Below are 15,855 nucleotides of genomic sequence, written 5' to 3' on the forward strand. Positions count from 1 at the left end.
TGTTCCAAAAAGTCCCAACTCAGTCCATTTTATCCCGGTAACTTTGGTAAGGAAATAGGCTAGAATCAACATGTTATGTGATTATGTTATCTATATGTTTTATGTTATTAAAAGTGTTATGATATATGTGTATGTTTGTAGGCTTGGGCATATGACCCATATGACTAACAAGACCCCAAATGGGTTATGGGCATATGACCTACTTGGCTAGTAGGACCCCACTAATCCCATGGGCATATGCTTGTTTAGTCTATGGGACCCCAAGTAATAATGGCCATTATAATAAGTGTATGTTATATGTATTATGTTAAGTCTTTATGTTTTCTTATGAAATTATGTATATGACTATGTGTTAGATTTTCCTTGCTGGGCATTAGGCTCACTCCTTTCTGTTTATGTGCAGGAAAATAAGCTTAGAGGCGGTAAGATTCGTGACGCTTGGAGGATGTGTATCGATGGTGAATGGATTCAAGGAGTCGAGAGTTCGATCATTCGAGGATGTAGTTTTGTTTTATGTCTTTTTACATGTATTTTCCGCACTATTTATGTAATGTCTTTTTATTTTAAATTATGTTTTGTTTTAAAGACAATGGGTACCCATATCCTACTTATGAAAGTAACTTTTGTTTTATAAGTTTTCTAATAAAATTATGGTATTTTCGCAAATGTAAGTTTTAGTAAGAATTTGTATGTATAGTTTCATTAATGGTCCAAAAGTCTAGAGTAGTGGGTCATTACAGTTGGTATCAGAGCAACGGTTCTTTTGCATGAAGTTCTCCTCGATACACACGCTCAAAGCTCCGAATCGGACCGCCAAGTAAGTGTTTAAGTTACTAGTTATGTTACTTATGTGTATAGCTAACACTTTTAGTGTTTATGTTTTCAGTTAAGAATGGACGGAGCTTTAAGCAATGAGGATATCCGAGCCATTAAGGCTTTAAAAAGAATAAGGGAGCCAATAAACACCGTAGGAGCACTAGAAAAGATCACTCGCAGATTGATCTTGTTCCACAATGAGATAGGTCACCTTCAAGAATCTAGGCAAATTATGATGAGAGCTGCAGAACAATATGTCCTAGTAATTAGGCTTTTAAAAGATTTTCCTTCAGCAATTTTAACTTTAGAAGAAATATGGGAGAATATAAATAATGATGATGACTTACAAGCAGCCCTAAGATATTATTCTCTCATACTTAAGTTCACCTATGATTTAGAGTTTCAATTCACTAATGAGCAACAACATAGGATCTTCTTGAATCTTCCCCGAGGAAATTTTGAGGCTCAAGACAATGATGATTATAAGGAGATAGATAATGATATGCTAGATGAAGGATCGGATGTAGAAGATCCCGATTTTTAGAATAGCTAGTTTTTCATTGTTTGTTTTGTTTATTTCTTTATTTTATGATTGTAATAAGTGAAAATTATTTTTCCAAATTAATTTCAAGTTATTTTATCATCATGTATGAGTTTGATTTTATTTTCGCAATCATAATAAGTAATAAATAAAATGAATAATGACCAAGTTCAGTGAGGGTGGATACAAATCAATGAACCAAGTTTCCTTATTGAGAGTTAGGGGGCCTTAGTAGTGGGAACGATTTTACTGATCCCAGCCCTCCCTCAATATGGTTAACTTTGGAACAAAGATAAGTTTCGAGCCTGAGAATTCAGTCATATAGGATGATTAGAAACACACCTAGAAAATAAAGATGACTTGTTTTTCTAAGTATAGAAACCCACTCTAATAATAAATAAAGACCTATATAATTTTTCATAAGAAGTCATAATAAATAGGTCCGAGATATGTTTGTTTTAGAATAAGTTTTTGCCTTAGAGCCTATTATGGTAAGTTCTAACAAGTTCTCGACTGTTAGAACTTTTGGTGATGATGTCGCTCCGAAGATTTGCACGCACCAACGGAAACGCCTCCAACGTTGTTCCAACGACCAATGATGCCCTTCAGTTCGCAGAAGAGGAGTGCGTGCTACTACTAGCCGCAACGCGCCGACACCGTCAATTGACAACATCGCGGAAATCGCTAGACGGCGACAACAAGTCGAGGAACTCTTGCAGCAACAACGTCAACAGGCGCAGACTCAGCCTCAGCCTCCGCCGCAACCGCAGCCACAGCTACAAAAAATGGCCCTAGCACCCCAACAAGTTGGTCCATATGGGGGATGGCCAGTGACGAACTACGCGCCACATCCAGTACCGAATATGGTGTCAGTGTATGAGAGGTTTCGCAAGCAGCACGCTCCAAACTTCGAAGGGACTATAGACCCCTTTTAGGCAGAAGAGTGGCTAAGGAATGTGAAGCCAATTCTTACGCACATGAATCTTAGTAATGCAGACCGCATATCCTGCGTCTCGTCATTACTCAAGAAGGATGCCAAAATATGGTGGGACTTAGTTCACCTGACTAACGATGTCACCACCATAATATGGACAAGATTTGTGGAGCTGTTCCACAAGAAGTATTACACCTCAGCAGTCATCGCTAATGATAGAAGAATATGCTCGTCAGTTCAACAGATTAGTCAAGTTTGCACCAGAGTTGGTCCCGACCGACTTTACGAGGTTGACCAAGTTCGTCAGAGGACTTAGACCAAAGATGGAATTAGGGGTTAAGTTAGAAAACCTGGGAACCACTACCTATGCCAATGTTCTAGAAACGGTAATCGAAGTAGAAAGGATTCTGATGAATGTTAGTGAGGAGAAGAAGGACTAAACGATGGTTCCAGACCAAAATCTTTGCATTGACCCAAGGAGGAACCCATGCTAGTAACAAGGATTTACAGGTCAGATCCTATCCTCGATAGTATATGTTCTAGTATCGCTTGATTGGTAGCTATATACTCGTAGATCTTGTTAGGAATGATAGAAAAACTAGACAAACCTAGTGAAAGATTTAGAACTAGGTTTGTAACCGAGTTGCCTTCGGGCAAAGTAGTTCTATCATCACGAATAGTACGAGGCGTACCGATCAAGATTGCGGACATAGAACTAGAAGGAGATCTGATAAAGATAGTGATCAAGGACTTCGACGTAATACTAGGCAAGGATCGGCTAGCACGGCATGGCGCAACGATCGACAGCAAACGCAAGAAGGTGATGTTCGAGACTCCTGACGGCCAGAGACGATCCTTCATGGGATAAGCTTCAGGATTACGCACCCCGTTAGTGTCACCTCTCAAAGCTCAGAGAATGATGGAGAAAGGATGCCAAGCGTTCTTAGCCAGCATCACGAATGTGGAGAAGGAGACGTCGCTTAAAGTTGGAGATGTTCAAGTTATACAAGAATTTCCAGAAGTTTTTCCCGATGACTTGCCAGGATTGCCGCCAAATCAAGAAATAAACTTCACGATAGAATTAGTACCGGGCACCGAGCCTATCTCTAAGGCACCATACCGGATGGCACCTACGAAACTCAAGGAGTTAAAGACACAGCTACAAGAACTCCTAGACTTGGGTTTCATTAGGCCTAGTCATTCACCATGGGAAGCCCCGGTACTATTCGTGAAGAAGAAGGACGGAAGTATGCGCATGTGCATAGACTACTGTGAGCTGATTAAAGTAGAAATTAAGAACAAATACCCACTACCTCGGATTGATGATTTGTTTGATCAACTCCGAGGCGCGACTGTATTCTCTAAGATCGATTTACGGTCCGGGTATCATCAGCTCAAGGTAAAGGGAGAAGATATTCCTAAGACATCCTTTAGGACTCGTTATGGACACTACGAGTTCTTGGTTATGTCTTTTGGTCCTACTAACGCGCCAGCCACGTTTATGGACTTAATGAATAGAGTCTTCAAGGATTACTTAGATAAATTCTTTGTTGTATTCATCGACAATATCTTAGTATACTCCAAGGATGAAGTAGAGCACGAGGAACATTTAAGGATTATTTTGACGCGATTGAAGGAGCATAAACTTTACGCCAAGTTCAAGAAATACGAGTTTTGGCTTTCACAAGTGGCGTTCCTCGGGCACATCATATCAAAAGACGGAGTTGCAGTAGATCCATCGAAGGTAGAGGCCGTGAAGGATTGGCCTAGAGCAAAGAACGCGTCAGAAGTAAGAAGCTTCTTAGGGCTAGCAGGTTACTATAGAAAGTTTGTAGAGGGCTTTTCTAAGAAAGCGACTCCACTCACCAACCTGACCCGGAAGCAACAAAAGTTTAACTGGAATGATAAGTGTTAGGAAAGCTTCCAGTTACTTAAGGATAAGCTTTGCTCAACACCAGTACTTAGTGTCCCAACACCCAACGATAAGTTCGTTGTCTACTGCGATGCATCAAAGCTAGGATTGGGATGCGTGTTGATGCAAAACGACAAGGTGATAGCCTACGCCTCACATCAGTTAAAGGAGTATGAACAACGCTATCCAACTCACGATATGGAGTTGGCAGCGGTGGTCTTTGCGTTAAAAAAATCTGGCGCCATTATCTTTACGGAGAATGGTGCAAGATTTATACGGACCACAAGAGTTTAAAATACTTCTTTACGCAGAAGAAGCTCAACATGAGGCAGCGCCGGTGGTTAGAGTTAGTCAAGGATTACGACTGCGAAATCCTATACCACCCAGGGAAGGCGAACGTAGTTGCCGATGCGCTTAGTAGGAAAAGCTATGGGAATTTAGCAGCCTTATCTGGAATAGAAAAGCCGCTACAGCAGGAGCTTATCAGTGCCGTAATAGAAGTGGTTATAGGCAAGCTGGCTAACTTGTCTATCTAATCCAATCTGCTAGAGGACATACGAAATCGTCAGAGACGTGATGAATCGCTAGCAGCATATATGGAAGCAGTCAGAGAAGGCAAGACTACAGATTTCTCAATATCCAGTCAAGGTTTATTGAGATATAAGGATCGAGTATGCGTGCCAGATGATCAGAGTATTAAGAAGACGATCCTAGAAGAAGCGCACAACACCCCATACTCAGTTCATCCAGGGTCTACCAAGATGACTCATCAAGGCAGTCTATTGGTGGCCAGGGATAAAGAAGGACATAGCAGAGTATGTATCTAAGTGTCTGGTATGCCAACAAGTGAAAGCGGAGCATCAGCGGCCTGCAGGATTATTGCAACCGCTTAGCATACCGGAATGGAAGTGGGACGATATATCCATGGATTTCGTGACGGACTGCCAAAGACAAATAAGCAGCATGATTCTGCTTGGATAGTCATAGATAGACTAACCAAGCCGGCTCATTTTCTGCCTATTAAGACTTCTTATACGGCAGACCAATATGCAGACATCTACATCCAAGAGATTGTACGATTGCATGGAATCCCCAAGACGATAGTATCAGATAGAGGATATGCTACGCGCATGTGTACTTGATTTCGGAGGATCGTGGAACAAGTACTTACCACTGATCGAGTTCTCGTACAACAACAGCTACCAGTCAACGATCGGAATGGCACCTTATGAGTTGCTTTATGGACGAAAGTGCCGATCACCGTTGCACTGGGACGAGGTAGGAGAAAGGCAGCTTCTAAGGCCCGAAGCTGTTAGACAAGCTCAAGAAGCAGTAACGCTTATTGGACAGCGTATGCTGGCTGCTCGAAGCCGACAGAAAAGATATGCGGATACCAAGCGACGCGATGTGGAATTCTAAGTTGGAGATCAAGATATCTCCTATGAAAAGTGTCAAGCGGTTCGGAAAGAAAGGCAAGCTTAGTCCCCGATTCATAGGTCCTTTTAGATATTGGACAAAGTGGGAACAGTTGCGTATAGACTAGCCCTACCGCCAGCACCAGCCGATAGTCACAACGTCTCCCACATCTCGATGTTACGCAAATATGTGTCAGATCCATCTCACGTCCTCAAGTACGATACGATAGCGCTCCAGAAAGACTTAAGTTACGAGGAATGACCGGTTAGCATCCTAGATAGAGGGATGAAGTAGTTGCGGTCTAAGAGCCTTCCTATAATCAAAGTCCTATGGAGCAATAGTTTTGAGCGCGAGGCAACGTGGGAGTTGGAGGAAGACATGCAAGGCCGGTATCCGGAGTTATGTGATAAGTAAATTTCGAGGACGAAATTCTTTTTAGTAGGGGAGAATTGTAGAGTCCAAGAACTTTACTTAGCTAAATGTTAGTAGTATTATAGTATGTTTAGTGTTACCTTTGTTGCCATGGATTTTTGGTTTAGACCGGGAATTATTTGGACACTCATAGTAGTACTTATAGATTTTCTAAGTTTAATCTATAGTTTAAGAATATTAAGTATAACCTAAGGTGTGATTAAAGTGACTGATATTAAGGATTATATTTATTATATTATAAGGTTTAGACATCAACCAATAGGATTTTAAGCACATGTTATGAATGGTGATTAAGGATTAAGTATTTTTTAGGATTAAATCTAATAAGGAGTAAAGTTTGAATGTTATAGGGTCAGTCAGCAGCTTTGAGTACGTTGAGGGCTTATTCAAGGCTGTTTACTCCATTCAAACTTAGCTAAAAATGTGTAATTTCGTGTTTAAATATTCAGCGTGTGCCGATATATCGCAGCTATATGGGGCGATATATCGCAGCACGTAGATACGGAAAACACGAAACGATGCACGGTCGCCTCGGGCATACTGGCCCAGGCGATATATCGCCTACAGGGGGCGATATATCGCCTCCTTCAGCATATGTTCAATTGTTTTTGAATTCTTTTCCTTTCAGCCATTCAAACTTCTTCATAAGTCCAGCATCTTTTGAACGAGTCTTCAGCCTCTGCTGAACGATTATTCAAATGATTTTCACCTAAAAAGCCATTATTTTTATTCAAGTAAAATCAAGATATTTTCATTCCCAAACTCTATAAATAGGACCTAGTACCCAGCCATTATTCACCATTTGCTCTAAGTTCAGAAGCTGCTAGTGTTAAGTGAGTGTGAGAGTGTAAACACCTGGTTTGGGGGAAAAACTATAAGCTTAAACATCATAAGCTTATCAAACACTTTGGGAAGTGAGTTCTATAGTATTTCGGTGAAGGTTAGATTGATCTTGCAATCTTTGAGGTAAACCCAAAAATCTAGTTCCTTTCTGTATTTTATGTTATTTCCTTTCTCAAAACCTTCTACTCAGTCCCCTAACCTTATTCTTATTTTGGTTAGGGAATCCAAGCTCATAAGCATATAAGTCGGTAAGTATGTTTTTTTATGGTTTAGTCTTTCCATCTCTTTCATTTCATCTCCTTTCTTTAGACTCACTCTTGTTCATTATGGTTTTAGGAGTGTTCCAAAAAGTCCCAACTCAGTCCATTTTATCCCGGTAACTTTGGTAAGGAAATAGGCTAGAATCAACATGTTATGTGATTATGTTATCTATATGTTTTATGTTATTAAAAGTGTTATGATATATGTGTATGTTTGTAGGCTTGGGCATATGACCCATATGACTAACAAGACCCCAAATGGGTTATGGGCATATGACCTACTTGGCTAGTAGGACCCCACTAATCCCATGGGCATATGCTTGTTTAGTCTATGGGACCCCAAGTAATAATGGCCATTATAATAAGTGTATGTTATATGTATTATGTTAAGTCTTTATGTTTTCTTATGAAATTATGTATATGACTATGTGTTAGATTTTCCTTGCTGGGCATTAGGCTCACTCCTTTCTGTTTATGTGCAGGAAAATAAGCTTAGAGGCGGTAAGATTCGTGACGCTTGGAGGATGTGTATCGATGGTGAATGGATTCAAGGAGTCGAGAGTTCGATCATTCGAGGATGTAGTTTTGTTTTATGTCTTTTTACATGTATTTTCCGCACTATTTATGTAATGTCTTTTTATTTTAAATTATGTTTTGTTTTAAAGACAATGGGTACCCATATCCTACTTATGAAAGTAACTTTTGTTTTATAAGTTTTCTAATAAAATTATGGTATTTTCGCAAATGTAAGTTTTAGTAAGAATTTGTATGTATAGTTTCATTAATGGTCCAAAAGTCTAGAGTAGTGGGTCATTACAGTTGGTATCAGAGCAACGGTTCTTTTGCATGAAGTTCTCCTCGATACACACGCTCAAAGCTCCGAATCGGACCGCCAAGTAAGTGTTTAAGTTACTAGTTATGTTACTTATGTGTATAGCTAACACTTTTAGTGTTTATGTTTTCAGTTAAGAATGGAAGGAGCTTTAAGCAATGAGGATATCCGAGCCATTAAGGCTTTAAAAAGAATAAGGGAGCCAATAAACACCGTAGGAGCACTAGAAAAGATCACTCGCAGATTGATCTTGTTCCACAATGAGATAGGTCACCTTCAAGAATCTAGGCAAATTATGATGAGAGCTGCAGAACAATATGTCCTAGTAATTAGGCTTTTAAAAGATTTTCCTTCAGCAATTTTAACTTTAGAAGAAATATGGGAGAATATAAATAATGATGATGACTTACAAGCAGCCCTAAGATATTATTCTCTCATACTTAAGTTCACCTATGATTTAGAGTTTCAATTCACTAATGAGCAACAACATAGGATCTTCTTGAATCTTCCCCGAGGAAATTTTGAGGCTCAAGACAATGATGATTATAAGGAGATAGATAATGATATGCTAGATGAAGGATCGGATGTAGAAGATCCCGATTTTTAGAATAGCTAGTTTTTCATTGTTTGTTTTGTTTATTTCTTTATTTTATGATTGTAATAAGTGAAAATTATTTTTCCAAATTAATTTCAAGTTATTTTATCATCATGTATGAGTTTGATTTTATTTTCGCAATCATAATAAGTAATAAATAAAATGAATAATGACCAAGTTCAGTGAGGGTGGATACAAATCAATGAACCAAGTTTCCTTATTGAGAGTTAGGGGGCCTTAGTAGTGGGAACGATTTTACTGATCCCAGCCCTCCCTCAATATGGTTAACTTTGGAACAAAGATAAGTTTCGAGCCTGAGAATTCAGTCATATAGGATGATTAGAAACACACCTAGAAAATAAAGATGACTTGTTTTTCTAAGTATAGAAACCCACTCTAATAATAAATAAAGACCTATATAATTTTTCATAAGAAGTCATAATAAATAGGTCCGAGATATGTTTGTTTTAGAATAAGTTTTTGCCTTAGAGCCTATTATGGTAAGTTCTAACAAGTTCTCGACTGTTAGAACTTTTGGTGATGATGTCGCTCCGAAGATTTGCACGCACCAACGGAAACGCCTCCAACGTTGTTCCAACGACCAATGATGCCCTTCAGTTCGCAGAAGAGGAGTGCGTGCTACTACTAGCCGCAACGCGCCGACACCGTCAATTGACAACATCGCGGAAATCGCTAGACGGCGACAACAAGTCGAGGAACTCTTGCAGCAACAACGTCAACAGGCGCAGACTCAGCCTCAGCCTCCGCCGCAACCGCAGCCACAGCTACAAAAAATGGCCCTAGCACCCCAACAAGTTGGTCCATATGGGGGATGGCCAGTGACGAACTACGCGCCACATCCAGTACCGAATATGGTGTCAGTGTATGAGAGGTTTCGCAAGCAGCACGCTCCAAACTTCGAAGGGACTATAGACCCCTTTTAGGCAGAAGAGTGGCTAAGGAATGTGAAGCCAATTCTTACGCACATGAATCTTAGTAATGCAGACCGCATATCCTGCGTCTCGTCATTACTCAAGAAGGATGCCAAAATATGGTGGGACTTAGTTCACCTGACTAACGATGTCACCACCATAATATGGACAAGATTTGTGGAGCTGTTCCACAAGAAGTATTACACCTCAGCAGTCATCGCTAATGATAGAAGAATATGCTCGTCAGTTCAACAGATTAGTCAAGTTTGCACCAGAGTTGGTCCCAACCGACTTTACGAGGTTGACCAAGTTCGTCAGAGGACTTAGACCAAAGATGGAATTAGGGGTTAAGTTAGAAAACCTGGGAACCACTACCTATGCCAATGTTCTAGAAACGGTAATCGAAGTAGAAAGGATTCTGATGAATGTTAGTGAGGAGAAGAAGGACTAAACGATGGTTCCAGACCAAAATCTTTGCATTGACCCAAGGAGGAACCCATGCTAGTAACAAGGATTTACAGGTCAGATCCTATCCTCGATAGTATATGTTCTAGTATCGCTTGATTGGTAGCTATATACTCGTAGATCTTGTTAGGAATGATAGAAAAACTAGACAAACCTAGTGAAAGATTTAGAACTAGGTTTGTAACCGAGTTGCCTTCGGGCAAAGTAGTTCTATCATCACGAATAGTACGAGGCGTACCGATCAAGATTGCGGACATAGAACTAGAAGGAGATCTGATAAAGATAGTGATCAAGGACTTCGACGTAATACTAGGCAAGGATCGGCTAGCACGGCATGGCGCAACGATCGACAGCAAACGCAAGAAGGTGATGTTCGAGACTCCTGACGGCCAGAGACGATCCTTCATGGGATAAGCTTCAGGATTACGCACCCCGTTAGTGTCACCTCTCAAAGCTCAGAGAATGATGGAGAAAGGATGCCAAGCGTTCTTAGCCAGCATCACGAATGTGGAGAAGGAGACGTCACTTAAAGTTGGAGATGTTCAAGTTATACAAGAATTTCCAGAAGTTTTTCCCGATGACTTGCCAGGATTGCCGCCAAATCAAGAAATAAACTTCACGATAGAATTAGTACCGGGCACCGAGCCTATCTCTAAGGCACCATACCGGATGGCACCTACGAAACTCAAGGAGTTAAAGACACAGCTACAAGAACTCCTAGACTTGGGTTTCATTAGGCCTAGTCATTCACCATGGGAAGCCCCGGTACTATTCGTGAAGAAGAAGGACGGAAGTATGCGCATGTGCATAGACTACTGTGAGCTGATTAAAGTAGAAATTAAGAACAAATACCCACTACCTCGGATTGATGATTTGTTTGATCAACTCCGAGGCGCGACTGTATTCTCTAAGATCGATTTACGGTCCGGGTATCATCAGCTCAAGGTAAAGGGAGAAGATATTCCTAAGACATCCTTTAGGACTCGTTATGGACACTACGAGTTCTTGGTTATGTCTTTTGGTCCTACTAACGCGCCAGCCACGTTTATGGACTTAATGAATAGAGTCTTCAAGGATTACTTAGATAAATTCTTTGTTGTATTCATCGACAATATCTTAGTATACTCCAAGGATGAAGTAGAGCACGAGGAACATTTAAGGATTATTTTGACGCGATTGAAGGAGCATAAACTTTACGCCAAGTTCAAGAAATACGAGTTTTGGCTTTCACAAGTGGCGTTCCTCGGGCACATCATATCAAAAGACGGAGTTGCAGTAGATCCATCGAAGGTAGAGGCCGTGAAGGATTGGCCTAGAGCAAAGAACGCGTCAGAAGTAAGAAGCTTCTTAGGGCTAGCAGGTTACTATAGAAAGTTTGTAGAGGGCTTTTCTAAGAAAGCGACTCCACTCACCAACCTGACCCGGAAGCAACAAAAGTTTAACTGGAATGATAAGTGTTAGGAAAGCTTCCAGTTACTTAAGGATAAGCTTTGCTCAACACCAGTACTTAGTGTCCCAACACCCAACGATAAGTTCGTTGTCTACTGCGATGCATCAAAGCTAGGATTGGGATGCGTGTTGATGCAAAACGACAAGGTGATAGCCTACGCCTCACATCAGTTAAAGGAGTATGAACAACGCTATCCAACTCACGATATGGAGTTGGCAGCGGTGGTCTTTGCGTTAAAAAAATCTGGCGCCATTATCTTTACGGAGAATGGTGCAAGATTTATACGGACCACAAGAGTTTAAAATACTTCTTTACGCAGAAGAAGCTCAACATGAGGCAGCGCCGGTGGTTAGAGTTAGTCAAGGATTACGACTGCGAAATCCTATACCACCCAGGGAAGGCGAACGTAGTTGCCGATGCGCTTAGTAGGAAAAGCTATGGGAATTTAGCAGCCTTATCTGGAATAGAAAAGCCGCTACAGCAGGAGCTTATCAGTGCCGTAATAGAAGTGGTTATAGGCAAGCTGGCTAACTTGTCTATCTAATCCAATCTGCTAGAGGACATACGAAATCGTCAGAGACGTGATGAATCGCTAGCAGCATATATGGAAGCAGTCAGAGAAGGCAAGACTACAGATTTCTCAATATCCAGTCAAGGTTTATTGAGATATAAGGATCGAGTATGCGTGCCAGATGATCAGAGTATTAAGAAGACGATCCTAGAAGAAGCGCACAACACCCCATACTCAGTTCATCCAGGGTCTACCAAGATGACTCATCAAGGCAGTCTATTGGTGGCCAGGGATAAAGAAGGACATAGCAGAGTATGTATCTAAGTGTCTGGTATGCCAACAAGTGAAAGCGGAGCATCAGCGGCCTGCAGGATTATTGCAACCGCTTAGCATACCGGAATGGAAGTGGGACGATATATCCATGGATTTCGTGACGGACTGCCAAAGACAAATAAGCAGCATGATTCTGCTTGGATAGTCATAGATAGACTAACCAAGCCGGCTCATTTTCTGCCTATTAAGACTTCTTATACGGCAGACCAATATGCAGACATCTACATCCAAGAGATTGTACGATTGCATGGAATCCCCAAGACGATAGTATCAGATAGAGGATATGCTACGCGCATGTGTACTTGATTTCGGAGGATCGTGGAACAAGTACTTACCACTGATCGAGTTCTCGTACAACAACAGCTACCAGTCAACGATCGGAATGGCACCTTATGAGTTGCTTTATGGACGAAAGTGCCGATCACCGTTGCACTGGGACGAGGTAGGAGAAAGGCAGCTTCTAAGGCCCGAAGCTGTTAGACAAGCTCAAGAAGCAGTAACGCTTATTGGACAGCGTATGCTGGCTGCTCGAAGCCGACAGAAAAGATATGCGGATACCAAGCGACGCGATGTGGAATTCTAAGTTGGAGATCAAGATATCTCCTATGAAAAGTGTCAAGCGGTTCGGAAAGAAAGGCAAGCTTAGTCCCCGATTCATAGGTCCTTTTAGATATTGGACAAAGTGGGAACAGTTGCGTATAGACTAGCCCTACCGCCAGCACCAGCCGATAGTCACAACGTCTCCCACATCTCGATGTTACGCAAATATGTGTCAGATCCATCTCACGTCCTCAAGTACGATACGATAGCGCTCCAGAAAGACTTAAGTTACGAGGAATGACCGGTTAGCATCCTAGATAGAGGGATGAAGTAGTTGCGGTCTAAGAGCCTTCCTATAATCAAAGTCCTATGGAGCAATAGTTTTGAGCGCGAGGCAACGTGGGAGTTGGAGGAAGACATGCAAGGCCGGTATCCGGAGTTATGTGATAAGTAAATTTCGAGGACGAAATTCTTTTTAGTAGGGGAGAATTGTAGAGTCCAAGAACTTTACTTAGCTAAATGTTAGTAGTATTATAGTATGTTTAGTGTTACCTTTGTTGCCATGGATTTTTGGTTTAGACCGGGAATTATTTGGACACTCATAGTAGTACTTATAGATTTTCTAAGTTTAATCTATAGTTTAAGAATATTAAGTATAACCTAAGGTGTGATTAAAGTGACTGATATTAAGGATTATATTTATTATATTATAAGGTTTAGACATCAACCAATAGGATTTTAAGCACATGTTATGAATGGTGATTAAGGATTAAGTATTTTTTAGGATTAAATCTAATAAGGAGTAAAGTTTGAATGTTATAGGGTCAGTCAGCAGCTTTGAGTACGTTGAGGGCTTATTCAAGGCTGTTTACTCCATTCAAACTTAGCTAAAAATGTGTAATTTCGTGTTTAAATATTCAGCGTGTGCCGATATATCGCAGCTATATGGGGCGATATATCGCAGCACGTAGATACGGAAAACACGAAACGATGCACGGTCGCCTCGGGCATACTGGCCCAGGCGATATATCGCCTACAGGGGGCGATATATCGCCTCCTTCAGCATATGTTCAATTGTTTTTGAATTCTTTTCCTTTCAGCCATTCAAACTTCTTCATAAGTCCAGCATCTTTTGAACGAGTCTTCAGCCTCTGCTGAACGATTATTCAAATGATTTTCACCTAAAAAGCCATTATTTTTATTCAAGTAAAATCAAGATATTTTCATTCCCAAACTCTATAAATAGGACCTAGTACCCAGCCATTATTCACCATTTGCTCTAAGTTCAGAAGCTGCTAGTGTTAAGTGAGTGTGAGAGTGTAAACACCTGGTTTGGGGGAAAAACTATAAGCTTAAACATCATAAGCTTATCAAACACTTTGGGAAGTGAGTTCTATAGTATTTCGGTGAAGGTTAGATTGATCTTGCAATCTTTGAGGTAAACCCAAAAATCTAGTTCCTTTCTGTATTTTATGTTATTTCCTTTCTCAAAACCTTCTACTCAGTCCCCTAACCTTATTCTTATTTTGGTTAGGGAATCCAAGCTCATAAGCATATAAGTCGGTAAGTATGTTTTTTTATGGTTTAGTCTTTCCATCTCTTTCATTTCATCTCCTTTCTTTAGACTCACTCTTGTTCATTATGGTTTTAGGAGTGTTCCAAAAAGTCCCAACTCAGTCCATTTTATCCCGGTAACTTTGGTAAGGAAATAGGCTAGAATCAACATGTTATGTGATTATGTTATCTATATGTTTTATGTTATTAAAAGTGTTATGATATATGTGTATGTTTGTAGGCTTGGGCATATGACCCATATGACTAACAAGACCCCAAATGGGTTATGGGCATATGACCTACTTGGCTAGTAGGACCCCACTAATCCCATGGGCATATGCTTGTTTAGTCTATGGGACCCCAAGTAATAATGGCCATTATAATAAGTGTATGTTATATGTATTATGTTAAGTCTTTATGTTTTCTTATGAAATTATGTATATGACTATGTGTTAGATTTTCCTTGCTGGGCATTAGGCTCACTCCTTTCTGTTTATGTGCAGGAAAATAAGCTTAGAGGCGGTAAGATTCGTGACGCTTGGAGGATGTGTATCGATGGTGAATGGATTCAAGGAGTCGAGAGTTCGATCATTCGAGGATGTAGTTTTGTTTTATGTCTTTTTACATGTATTTTCCACACTATTTATGTAATGTCTTTTTATTTTAAATTATGTTTTGTTTTAAAGACAATGGGTACCCATATCCTACTTATGAAAGTAACTTTTGTTTTATAAGTTTTCTAATAAAATTATGGTATTTTCGCAAATGTAAGTTTTAGTAAGAATTTGTATGTATAGTTTCATTAATGGTCCAAAAGTCTAGAGTAGTGGGTCATTACAAGTAAGGTTCCGATCAAACTATCACATATGTTTTTCTCAATGTGCATGACGTCAAGATTATGTCTTACTAACAAATGTCTCCAATACTCCAATTCAAAGAAAATTGACTTCTTCTTCCAACATGAAGTATTCTTTGAATCTTCGGCTAATTGGTCTTTCTTATTGCGCTTTCGTTTGATGTTTGTTTTACATTTGCCTTTCTTTTTCCCCTTTGTCTCTACATTTTCATCGACCTTTTCCACAGGCTTGCCAAATTTATTTTCAACAAAACGAATCTCTTCGTAGATAGCTTCTCTAGTCATTGGTGTAGGCGCTTCTCGCAACTCTTGCTCACCATTAAATGCTAATTTTTGCTTCCAGTAATAATGCTTTTCTGGTAGAAACCTTCTATGACCCATATAACACATCTTCCTACAATGTTCTAATCTTGTGGCGCTTGTTTGTTCACCGCATATTGGACATCCTTTATATCCTTTCACAAAACATCCTGATAAATTACCATAAGCAGGAAAATCATTGATTGTCCATAAGAGTACACCTCTAAGTATAAAATTTTCTTTTTTAAAAGAATCATAACAATCAATTCCGTTCCACAACACCTTCAAGTCATCTATCAAAGGTGCTAAATAGATATCTATATCATTTCCGGG

Source organism: Humulus lupulus, chromosome 8, assembly GCF_963169125.1.
Source record: "Humulus lupulus chromosome 8, drHumLupu1.1, whole genome shotgun sequence".
Lineage (NCBI taxonomy): Eukaryota > Viridiplantae > Streptophyta > Magnoliopsida > Rosales > Cannabaceae > Humulus > Humulus lupulus.